The sequence below is a fragment of the Ornithorhynchus anatinus genome, chromosome 9 (assembly GCF_004115215.2).
Source record: "Ornithorhynchus anatinus isolate Pmale09 chromosome 9, mOrnAna1.pri.v4, whole genome shotgun sequence".
NCBI classification, from domain to species: domain Eukaryota; kingdom Metazoa; phylum Chordata; class Mammalia; order Monotremata; family Ornithorhynchidae; genus Ornithorhynchus; species Ornithorhynchus anatinus.
The window spans coordinates 51438228-51448914 of record NC_041736.1 but is presented as its reverse complement, the minus strand read 5'-3'; the positions used below and the strand labels follow the sequence as shown (position 1 = coordinate 51448914).

Here is a 10687-nt window from a genome sequence, read left to right as displayed (position 1 = left end):
AAACTAAAAGATAAGGGCAAATACATAAAATTAAAAAACAAACAAACAGTAGGGCACATCTGTTAGAGGAGCAGGATTTTAAACTCTTAGCCAATATTGGTTGTAAATGATTAAAAATAATGTGTCTGATACTTAGCATCTTGCTCTCTGGAAAAGACACTGTGAAAATAGCCAAATGCGGCATTTTTCCTGGATGGTAGGAGTAGCTGAGGAGCAAGTGGGATCCCAGAACAATGGCCTTGAAATTGAGTTCTATTGCTGTGGAATGGGATGGTGCTTTCCGGCAGTTGCCATAGAAACCATCAGGGCTTTACCGCTTCCTCTCCTCCCTCACCCTCCCTTCACCCCAACTCTCTGGGAAAACCAGATGCCACATTGGCAGCCCCAAAGACTAGTTGGGATTATTGCCACTTTGCAGTCTGAGGAACTAAAATAGAGAGACATCATTAAAGTTACTCTGGTACATCCAAAGTTCGAGAAAATGGAAGCTAGAGAACCAAGATTTTTCCAGCTCCTGCCCTGCTTCACTCTCTCCAGTAAAATTCAAATTCACCAGGATGAGGGATACAGAAGACATACACGGTTTAATTCATTTAGGAATTGGGGAAGTTATAATGCCCAGCCTGGGCTGTGATTTGCACGGAGTACATGCCCAACAAGTGTCCAACTACTAGTAAGTAAGAATGCTTGAGCTGTTAGGAGTGGTTGTAAAGCAATAAATACAGATGGGAAAGAGGCAACTCTCCACATTGCTTGATCAATATTTAAACATAGCATTATTTAAAGGTATGATATACCTGAGCAAGCTGGAAGAGGTGGCAGCTCTTGATGATATTCTGAAAATACAAGATTTTTGTGTTGTTTGTTTTTTAAATTAAACCTTTTGGTTGCAATATGGCTTAACCGGTCCCTTCCTTTCTAAATCTTCTGACTTGTGGGTGCTATGAAATAGGAAATGGATAGTTTGGGCTGTATTGGACTGCTTTCTGGATAGATCTCAAAACAGATGAGACTGCAAACCCACAGAGCCTAGAAAGGAAGCAGTTAGTCTGGAAAGGCCACAGGCTGGGGAGTCAGAGGACCCAGTAATAATAACTGTGTTATTTAAGTGCTTACTATGTGTTACGCATTGTAATATGTACTGAATAAGTACAAGAGAAAGCAACATGACATAGTGGATAGACCATTGGCCTGGGAGACAAAAGGACCTGGGTTCTAATCCCAGCTCCACCACTTGTCTTCTGCATGACCTTGGGCAAGTCTTTTCACTTCTCTGTGTCTGTTACCTCATATGTGGGACAAGGACTGTTTCCAACCCAATTACCTTGAATCTACCCCAGTGCTTAGTACAATACCTGGCACATAATAAATGCTTAACAAATACCACAATTATTATTAATATCATTATTACCACAGTTATCAATAACAATAAAAATGATTTTTGAGTGATGATTTTGTGCAGAGCACAATCAATTGTGTTTATTGACCACTTACTATGTGCAGAGCACTGTACTAAGTGCTTGGAAGAGTATAATAGAATTGGTAGGCACATTCCCTGCCCCCAAGGAGCTAACAGTCTACCCACTTGGGGGAGTGTATAGTAGTTAGTAAACAGGATTCCTGTCCTCAGAGAGCTTACAACCTAGCTGAGATTTCAGTGTGTGTAGCTTGATATCTTTTTAAAACATTTGGACACTGCTTTTCTCTTGTGGAAACTCAGGAACCTGAAATTCCAGGACAATAAAGTTGGATGTCATCACTATGGGCTGTCTGAGTCCAGAGCCAGGCCTAGCTGTTTTGTATTATCCAGACTGTGGGAGGACAATTTCCCCTAAACTCTAATTTTCTTGCTTGAAGGTGGGTGTGGGTGATATAATCCGGACTCAAGGACCATACAGCTGTCCTTTTCCTTAAAGTGAATTTTCTTCTTGTTGGAAATTGTGCAGTAATTTTTTTTTTTTTTTTACTCCCTCCAGCACTCTGCCCTCAGATCTTCAAAGTGACTGAATTAGCCTGTTGGGTAACTCCTTGTAAGTCAAACTGCCTTCTCTTTTTGTGAATAAATGCGTGTCTTCAAATCCTTCCCCAGTAGCTTTCTGCACAGTGTTGAGTACCCCTAAAGTTTTCCCTCCCCTGTTTCTCCTCTTTCAAAATGAACATTTAATCTCACCACCAGCTAATTCAGTTTTGTTTATCATGTGCTAATAAGCTTGTACTAAAAAAGACACTCTAAATTGCTGTCTTTGGGGAGAGCTCACCCAGTAGGGGGGTAACAACTGGCCTGACTCTAATTATACGGCTCATGCTATTCTTATTTGGCTCATACTAAACCTACTAGAGAAAACTGGCTATTGGAACCCTTGTTCCACGTGTATTTATGTCACTAAAATCAAGTCTACTTGAGAGGGATGTTGTTGAACTTCTTTTATATTTCTTTCACATGTTTAGAATAACAAATGACAGCTTGCAACACAAATTAGTTTGCTTAAATGTTGCTAGTCCTGAACACTTGGAATATTGTGAGATTTTTGGGAGAATAATTCAATCAAGTTTCTGAAACGGAGGGCATCTTGAGATTTTCCATTTGACCAACATGAGTTGCAGATATTTTTCCTGGCATTATCATGATCCGTGACAATCGGTAACCTGATTGCTTCCCTTCAAAAAGGGCATTGCTATGAATTTTCAGGCATTTTGGAAATGTACCAGGTCACTGTCTGCACAGGTCAATTCAAAGATGATCTGAATTTTGGGCACTGAGTTTAATTTCTCCTTCCACCATTCCCCCCACCCCCATATATATGTTAAGATATTCTGGTTTGGGCAAGTGGTGAGGCCAGAGGACTGGGCAGAAAGACTCCGGGTCCATTTCTCAGGTCTAATGATGGACCTAACTTTCTGACTGGCTGAGAAAGTCACTTTAACTCTTTTGTGTTTCATTCCCATCTGTGAAATGAGACAGAAGTGTGGCCTAGATTATAGAGCACAGGCCTGGGATTCAGAAGAAACTGGATTCTAATCCCTGCTTGGCCACTTGCCTGCAGTGTGATCTTGGGCAAGTCGCTTAACATCTCTGTTCCTCAGTTACCTCATCTGTAAAATGGGGATTGAGACTGTGAGCCCCATGTAGGACAGGGACTGTATTTGACCTGATTAGTTTATACCTACCGCAGTGCTTAGTAAAGTGCCTGGCACATAGTAAGCTACCTTACTAGTACCTTACTAGTACTACCTTACTACGGCTACCTTACTATTACGGGCTCTCGTTATATCCCGGCTAGACTACCGTGTCAGCCTTCTCTCTGACCTCCCTTCCTCCTCTCTCGCCCCGCTCCGGTCTATTCTTCACTCCGCTGCCCGGCTCATCTTCCTGCAGAAACGATCTGGGCCTGTCACTCCCCTTCTTAAACAACTCCAGTGGTTGCCTATCGACCTCCGCTCCAAACAAAAACTCCTCACTCTAGGCTTCAAGGCTCTCCATCACCTTGCCCCTTCCTACCTCTCCTCCCTTCTCTCTTTCTACCGCCCACCCCGCACGCTCCGCTCCTCTGCCGCCCACCTCCTCGCCGTCCCTCGGTCTCGCCCATCCCGCCGTCGACCCCTGGGTCACGTCCTCCCGCGGTCCCGGAACGCCCTCCCTCCTCACCTCCGCCAAACTGATTCTCTTTCCCTCTTCAAAACCTTACTTAAAAATCACCTCCTCCAAGAGGCCTTCCCAGACTGAGCTCCTCTTCCCCCTCTACTCCCTCTGCCATCCCCCCTTTACCTCTCCGCAGCTAAAGCCTCATTTTCCCCTTTTCCCTTTGCTCCTCCACCTCTCCCTTCCCATCCCCACAGCACTGTACCCGTCCGCTCAACTGTATATATTTTCGTTACCCTATTTATTTTGTTAATGAATTGTACATCGCCTCGATTCTATTTAGTTGCCATCGGTTTTTACGAGATGTTCTTCCCCTTGACGCTGTTTAGTGCCATTGTTCTCGTCTGTCCGTCTCCCCCGATTAGACTGTAAGCCCGTCAAACGGCAGGGACCGTCTCTATCTGTTGCCGACTTGTTCATCCCAAGCGCTTAGTACAGTGCTCTGCACATAGTAAGCGCTCAATAAATACTATTGAATGAATGAATAGTAAGCGCTTAACAAATATGATTAAAAAAAGAAAAAGGTTTATGTTCATTTTTTGGACACAGAACGAAAGTCTATTTGACCATTCTCAAAACTGAAGGTGGCACCTTGTCAGTTAAAGGGGAGATGAAATCCGGTGACATTTTCTCAAAAAGGCAAAAGTAAGACCTTTGGTCCTTGTGGAGTGAGGCAGTCGGCTGTCTCCAGGTTTAAATGTCAATCTGGTCAGTAGCGGTGAAGTTGAAATGAGGAATTCAGTTGATTGAAAGAAATGTAGTCTTCTATTCATGGGCCCCAAATGGAAAAAAGGCAGTTCCAGATGTATTACTTTGCCTAGAGAGAAATTCTCTTGATGTTAGAAAGAATTTCTACCCAAATCTTAGGTGGCAGCGCCCCCCGGTGGTAGCATGCAAAACTTTTCCCTCCCTCGACGAAGAACTTCCACGGTTTGTCTTTTTTCTTCCTGAAAATGACTTTAAAACTAATAACTCTGACATTTATTACGTTTTGTTGGGCCCCTTGAAGGGGATTTTAATTTTTATTAAATTTGGATTTTCTTATCCTCATTATTTTTAAAGTCAATGCCAACAAGAGCGACTAAATCTGTAATTCATAACAGAGGAACTCCATTCAAAATTTTCTATTGTAAGGGAAACTTAGGGAGTTTCAGGATTCCCTCTACTTCAGGGGGTCTCTCTCCAGCTCAGAGTCTCATTACAGCTAGTCAATCTCATTTCCTGCATTTCTCAGCAGAAATCCTCCCTTTCTTTTCACCAGTAGCAATAATGATAGTATTTATTAAGCACTTAATGGGTACAGAACACTACATTAAGCACTAGGCAAGAATACTCAGGTGGGAATTACACACGGTCCTTATCCTTCAAGGGTCTTCCTGCCTCTTTGCCTAGGACTTGTTACAGGTAGGACTGCCAGCGTGGTCCAATGAACTGGAAGAAGCTGGGGGTGGAATGGGTGGAGTGTTGGGGAAAATGTAGTTAGGATTTTCTTTTTCCTGGGAGGCAGGAAGTTGACATAAGTTGAAGGGGAAAAGGTTCTCTCTTTTAAGGACTGTCACCAATCATAACCGCACACTATCTGAGGGTTTCAAGAGCAAGTTTGGGATTCAGTGGTGCTTCGTTGCTATTAGGTGAGTTGCCTTTAAATCCCCCCAAATAATTGCAAAACTTTGCCTTTTTTTCTTCATCCTATTTTCATCAAGAGAGTGAACTTGGGGATTTGGAGCTCCTTAGGCAGGTCAAGTTCTGGATTCTGACCCAAGCAGGACTTTCCATAGTGACAAATGGCACATTTATGTTTTGTTTACATTCCTGTCTGTGACACCAAAGGCAATAGGATGTTTCCAGGCAGAGAGAGCTCAGCTTACTAAAAGGTTTTCATTTCAGACTCTTTCACCATCCTGATCCCTATCACAGTGCTGTTTCCAGTAGTCTCTGCTGCTACCTTCAGAAGGTTGTTTAGGGTTTGCAGACATGGGTGACAGAAAGGAAAGAGAGGCAGAAGTCATATAGTTAAATTAGAGAGGATCTAGTTTAAATCCCAGGGTGTCTCAAACTCTGCTCCCTGGTCAATATTATATAGCTCCTTGCCTGTCAAGGGCAGCAAGGATTTCTCATCGAAGGCAGAGAACTTGTCTACCAACACTATTATGTTGTACTCTCTCAGGTTCTTACTACAATGCTCTACATGTAGTAAGCGCTCAATAAATACGATTGATTGTCTACCAAGTTTGTTCACTTCTCCTCACTGCCTGAGTCAGACGCTCAGACTCCCAATGCGGAAAATGTCTAGTGTAATACCGAGTGGGAGCACACAAGAAACTTCTGAGAGAAACTTTCCTGCCTGATATTCCCCTTTCTCTGCTCATCTGCTGGGTGAAAGCAGAGGCCCTGCTCTGGGTGTTGGGGCTTATCTTTATACTTCAAGGCAGAAGATACGTGGGTTAGTGAGTAGGTGAAGAGGAAAGAGACTTGCACTCAAAGTCCCTCAAAAGGCAAAGCTTCTTAGGGGTAGAGCTGGGTGGCCAAGTTCCCCTGTAATGAAGGGAGAAGAATGCCAAACTTGCAGAACAGCTAACAAAAACTATGGTGCCTGCTACCCAGGGAAACTTCAGATTCTTTACAAAGTAGGAAGAAGAAAAAAATGATATGTATATATCTAGAAATTATTTATATTATCTGTCCCCCTCTAAACTGTAAGTTTGGGGACAGGGAAAGCATCTACCAATTCTATTGTATTTTACTCTCCCAAGTGCTTAGTATAATGCCCTGCACACAGTAAAGGCTCAGTCAATACCATAGATGATGATATTTTAAAATGACCAGACTTTTCAAATATTCCTTTCAAAGCATATTTTGATTTTTATTGATCACAGAAAATATTTTAAGTCATTTTAGTGTATTCAGATAAACATTTGATATTGTGGTTGATATTAAATCTACTTTGGTAGTCACAGTGTTATGAAAAATATAAGCACAACAAAATCTGTGTTATTTTTCAGGATCAGTCCTAATTACTATAGAGTAGCTCAACTTTCAAATAGTGCATGTTTAGGGACCATGGTAAATTGTCAGTGAAATAAGTTATTCTTAACCTTCCAACTGAGCCAAAGCCGTGTGTTTAGAGGGTGTGAATCTTCCCCAAAGACAGCTTGAGCTGTAAGAATAACAACTAGATCAATGATTTCTAAATGGGATGTGAATGGGATCAGTATTTATTGAATGTTTCCTGGATGCAGAACACAAGGGGCTGCCTGGGAGTCATGGGAGACAGAGGATGTCTGGAAATGCACACATACAATGGAACAAGAGAAAAAAGCCCGGCCACCAAAGAGCTGGTTGGCCTTGGACTCCGGTGTGTTGGCCTCCATTACCTCCATCACTAGGGAGTGGAGAGGGCAGGACTTCAGGGATACTGCTGCACATGGGTGGTGCATGCTGGGACTATGGCTATACTTGAATAATAATAATGTTGGTATTTGTTAAGCGCTTACTATGTGCCAAGCACTGTTCTAAGTGCTGGAGTAGATACAAGGTAATCTAGTTGTCCCACGCGGGGCTCACAGTCTTCATCCCCATTTTACAGATGAGGTAACTGAGGCACAGAGAAGTTAAGTGACTTGCTCAAGGTCACACAGGAGACAAGTGGAGGAGATGGGATTAGAACCCCCATGTCCTCTGACCCCCAAATGCATCTGCTCAGTAACGCCTCTTTTGGAGTGAGGCTTAGGTAGGGTGTTGGACTGGAAAGTGACTGTCCTTAGGGTAAATGGGGAATAGTTGGTCACCATTTTTTAAGTCCTTTGGGTATTTTTAGAGAGTTTTAAAATATCATCAGTACCTCTCTTTCTCTTTCCCACTTCTTTTAGTTTTTCCTCTAAGGTCTTATTTTTCAACCTCCTTTATTTGTGACTATTCTCTTTCCAAGCTCACCATTCCTGATTTAGTCAAGAGTCCAAAAATAGACTCTTTGGTCGTGTAAGGGTCTAGCTGGTGCTGAGTCCAAGGTAATGAAAGGACTATGATAATTCCTCCAGAGTTTACAGTCCTTCCTCTAGACTGTAAGCTTGTTGAGAATAGGGAATGAGTGTCTTATATTATTGTGTTGTACTCTGCCAAGCACTTAGCACAGTACCCTACATTCAGTAAGTGCTCAATAAATACAGTTGATTGATTAAATTCCTTGATGGCTCCCCAAAGTCCTGATTACCACTATAGCCAGTTGTAATTATTCATTAGCAAGGGTGGAAAAGCTCCTGACTCACTCTGTGGGGTTGTGTTTAACTAATTCACATTGTTGAGTGGGACAGGGATGCTCAGGATCCCTGCTCAGGATGGACAGGGAGCAACATTTCCCCCAGTCAGATGAATCACTGGCTGGTAAATTGTGTCTGCTCACGTCTCTGGAATCGACCTTGGGGCTCCCCAAACCACATTTATTGTATTTCACAAATGTTTAAAGAGAAAACCATGCAGAAGCCAGGAACTCCACTGTCTCTTGCCTGATCTGGGGAAGATTGACCTTGAACTTGTTTATACCTCGCTGAAAAGCTTCAGCAAGTTTCCAGACCCCTCCGATCGCCAAAGGGAATTGAGATGGGCAAATGGAACCGAGGAGAAGCAAGCGTGTGAGAGTTCTGAACCTTTATTCCAAGGGAAACATAGATTAGAGAGGAATGACTCATCTTTGAGGGAATTTCAGAGCCCAGAGTTAACAGTCAAATTCAGATCTCTTGAGCAGTTCTGGAAAGATATTTTGGATCCCTTCAGTTGGAGGAAAATGAAGTAATAGTGTTGTTTCGGAGCTAAGGGGAACCAAGTCTTGGGCCTCTCATGTCGATAATGTAACTGGCTGGGATTCTAAAAAACAGTAGAAGCAGCGTGGCTCAGTGGAAAGAGCACGGGCTTTGGAGTCAGGGCTCATGAGTTCGAATCCCAGCTCTGCCACTTGTCGGCTGTGTGACTGTGGGCAAGTCACTTAACTTCTCTGGGCCTCAGTTCCCTCATCTGTAAAATGGGGATTAAGATTGTGAGCCCCACGTGGGACAACCTGATTCCCCTATGTCTACCCCAGCGCTTAGAACAGTGCTCGGCACATAGTAAGCGCTTAACAAATACCAACATTATTATTATTATTATTTCTTCATTTAAAAAATATTTTTGATTCACAAAAATAGTGTTATCCCATTAATTGTGTTTCCTTTAGTTTTCTGTTAATTACCCAGAAAGACCCCTCTCAGGGTTGCACCTGGAGAGTTTCCAGTACTCTGTCAGTCTCGACTACCGGAGGGAGAGTCAAGCAGAGGCCTTCCCATTCTATTCCTAGCTTGGGCAGTGGCTGGTGAGTGGAGGGCAATCTGCTACAAGTCAAGACTCCCCCAGGGCTGGGCAGCAGCGGCATGGGAGAGAGTTGAGCGTGGAGACTCAAGTTTACTGAGCGGAAGGAAGCAGTGGTAAACCACTTCTGTATTTTTACCAAAAAACTCTATGGATCCACTACCAGAATGATTACAGGTGGAGGTGGGGGTATTCGGGGAGAGATGTGTCCATGGTGTTGCTACGGGTCGGAGACGGCTTGACAGCGTAAGACAAGACCCAGAAGGAAGATCCAAAGTACCCACTTTATTTACCATCACCTTGGACTGAACTCAAAATCCAAACCTATTTCCAAAACGTTTTCTGTTTCTCTCCCCCATTAGAGTATAAACACTTTGGAAGTTGTTTACCAATTTTATTATACTGTCCCAATTGTTTAGTACAGTGCTTTGCACATAGCAAGTGCTCATTAAATGACAATTGATTGACTTCTTTATTTTCTGTACTTCCCAAGTGCTTGGTACAGCTTACCACATCAAATAGGCACTCACTAAATAATAATAATGTTGGTATTTGTTAAGCACTTACTGTGTACAGAGCACTGTTCTAAGCTCTGGGGTAGATATAGGATAATCAGGTTGTCCCCATGTGGGGCTCACAGTCTTAATCCCCATTTTACAGATGAGGGAACTGAGGCCCAGAGAAGTCACGTGACTTGCCCAAGGTCACACAGCTGACATGTGGCAGAGCTGGAATTCGAACCCCTGACCTCTGACTCCCAAGCCCGGGCTCTTTCCACTGAGCCATGCTGTTTCTCTGAATACTAAATACTACTACTACATCAGACATAGAGATTTTTGCGGACACCATGCCCTCTGTATTTATTACAAACCTCAAAACCATTTTTAAAAGTTTGGTAGTTATGTTTAGTTCAGGACTATCTTGGCTTGACTCTCATTTGTACTGCACATTTATGGAATTAAGAGATATGGTCAAGGGAGAAGGAAACCGTTCTTAGAGTACGATTTGAAGAATTAATTAGCCTCATTTGGATAAATCTGATTTTGCTATGGAGATTCACGCTGAGAAGCAGCGTGGCTCAGTGGAAAGAGCATGGGCTTTGGAGTCAGGGCTCATGAGTTCGAATCCCAGCTCTGCCACTTGTCGGCTGTGTGACTGTGGGCAAGTCACTTAACTTCTCTGGGCCTCATTTCCCTCATCTGTAAAATGGGGATTAAGACTGTGAGCCCCACGTGGGACAACCTGATTCCCCTATGTCTACCCCAGCGCTTAGAACAGTGCTCGGCACATAGTAAGCGCTTAACAAATACCAACATTATTATTATGAGAAGCAGCGTGGCTCAGTGGAAAGAGCATTGGCTTTGGAGTCAGGGCTCACGAGTTCGAATCCCAGCTCTGCCACTTGTCGGCTGTGTGACTGTGGGCAAGTCACTTAACTTCTCTGGGCCTCAGTTCCCTCATCTGTAAAATGGGGATTAAGACTGTGAGCCCCAGGTGGGACAACCTGATTCCCCTATGTCTACCCCAGCGCTTAGAACAGTGCTCGGCACATAGTAAGCGCTTAACAAATACCAACATTATTATTATTATTCCCCTGAAGGTTTCAGTAGGTGAGAGCTTGTAGAACTTCAGAGGCTAATGCTTTTTCTTATTAGATATGACACTGGTGGAGACTCAAGACAGAAAGGGATGAGAACAATGTCCCTGGTT

At 43.3% G+C, this 10687-nt stretch overlaps 1 long non-coding RNA gene and 1 other non-coding gene across 2 annotated transcripts; both read left to right on the top strand.

Moving 5' to 3' along the window:
* The first annotated feature begins 305 nt into the window (after positions 1–305).
* LOC114814155 lies at positions 306–2084 on the top strand. The gene is made up of 2 exons (XR_003761895.2): positions 306–673; positions 1977–2084. It is a non-coding gene; the product is annotated as an uncharacterized LOC114814155 (long non-coding RNA).
* A 6786-nt stretch (positions 2085–8870) lies between these two features.
* LOC114814363 lies at positions 8871–9008 on the top strand. The gene has a single exon (XR_003762161.1). It is a non-coding gene; the product is annotated as a small nucleolar RNA SNORA7 (small nucleolar RNA).
* Positions 9009–10687: the final 1679 nt, after the last annotated feature.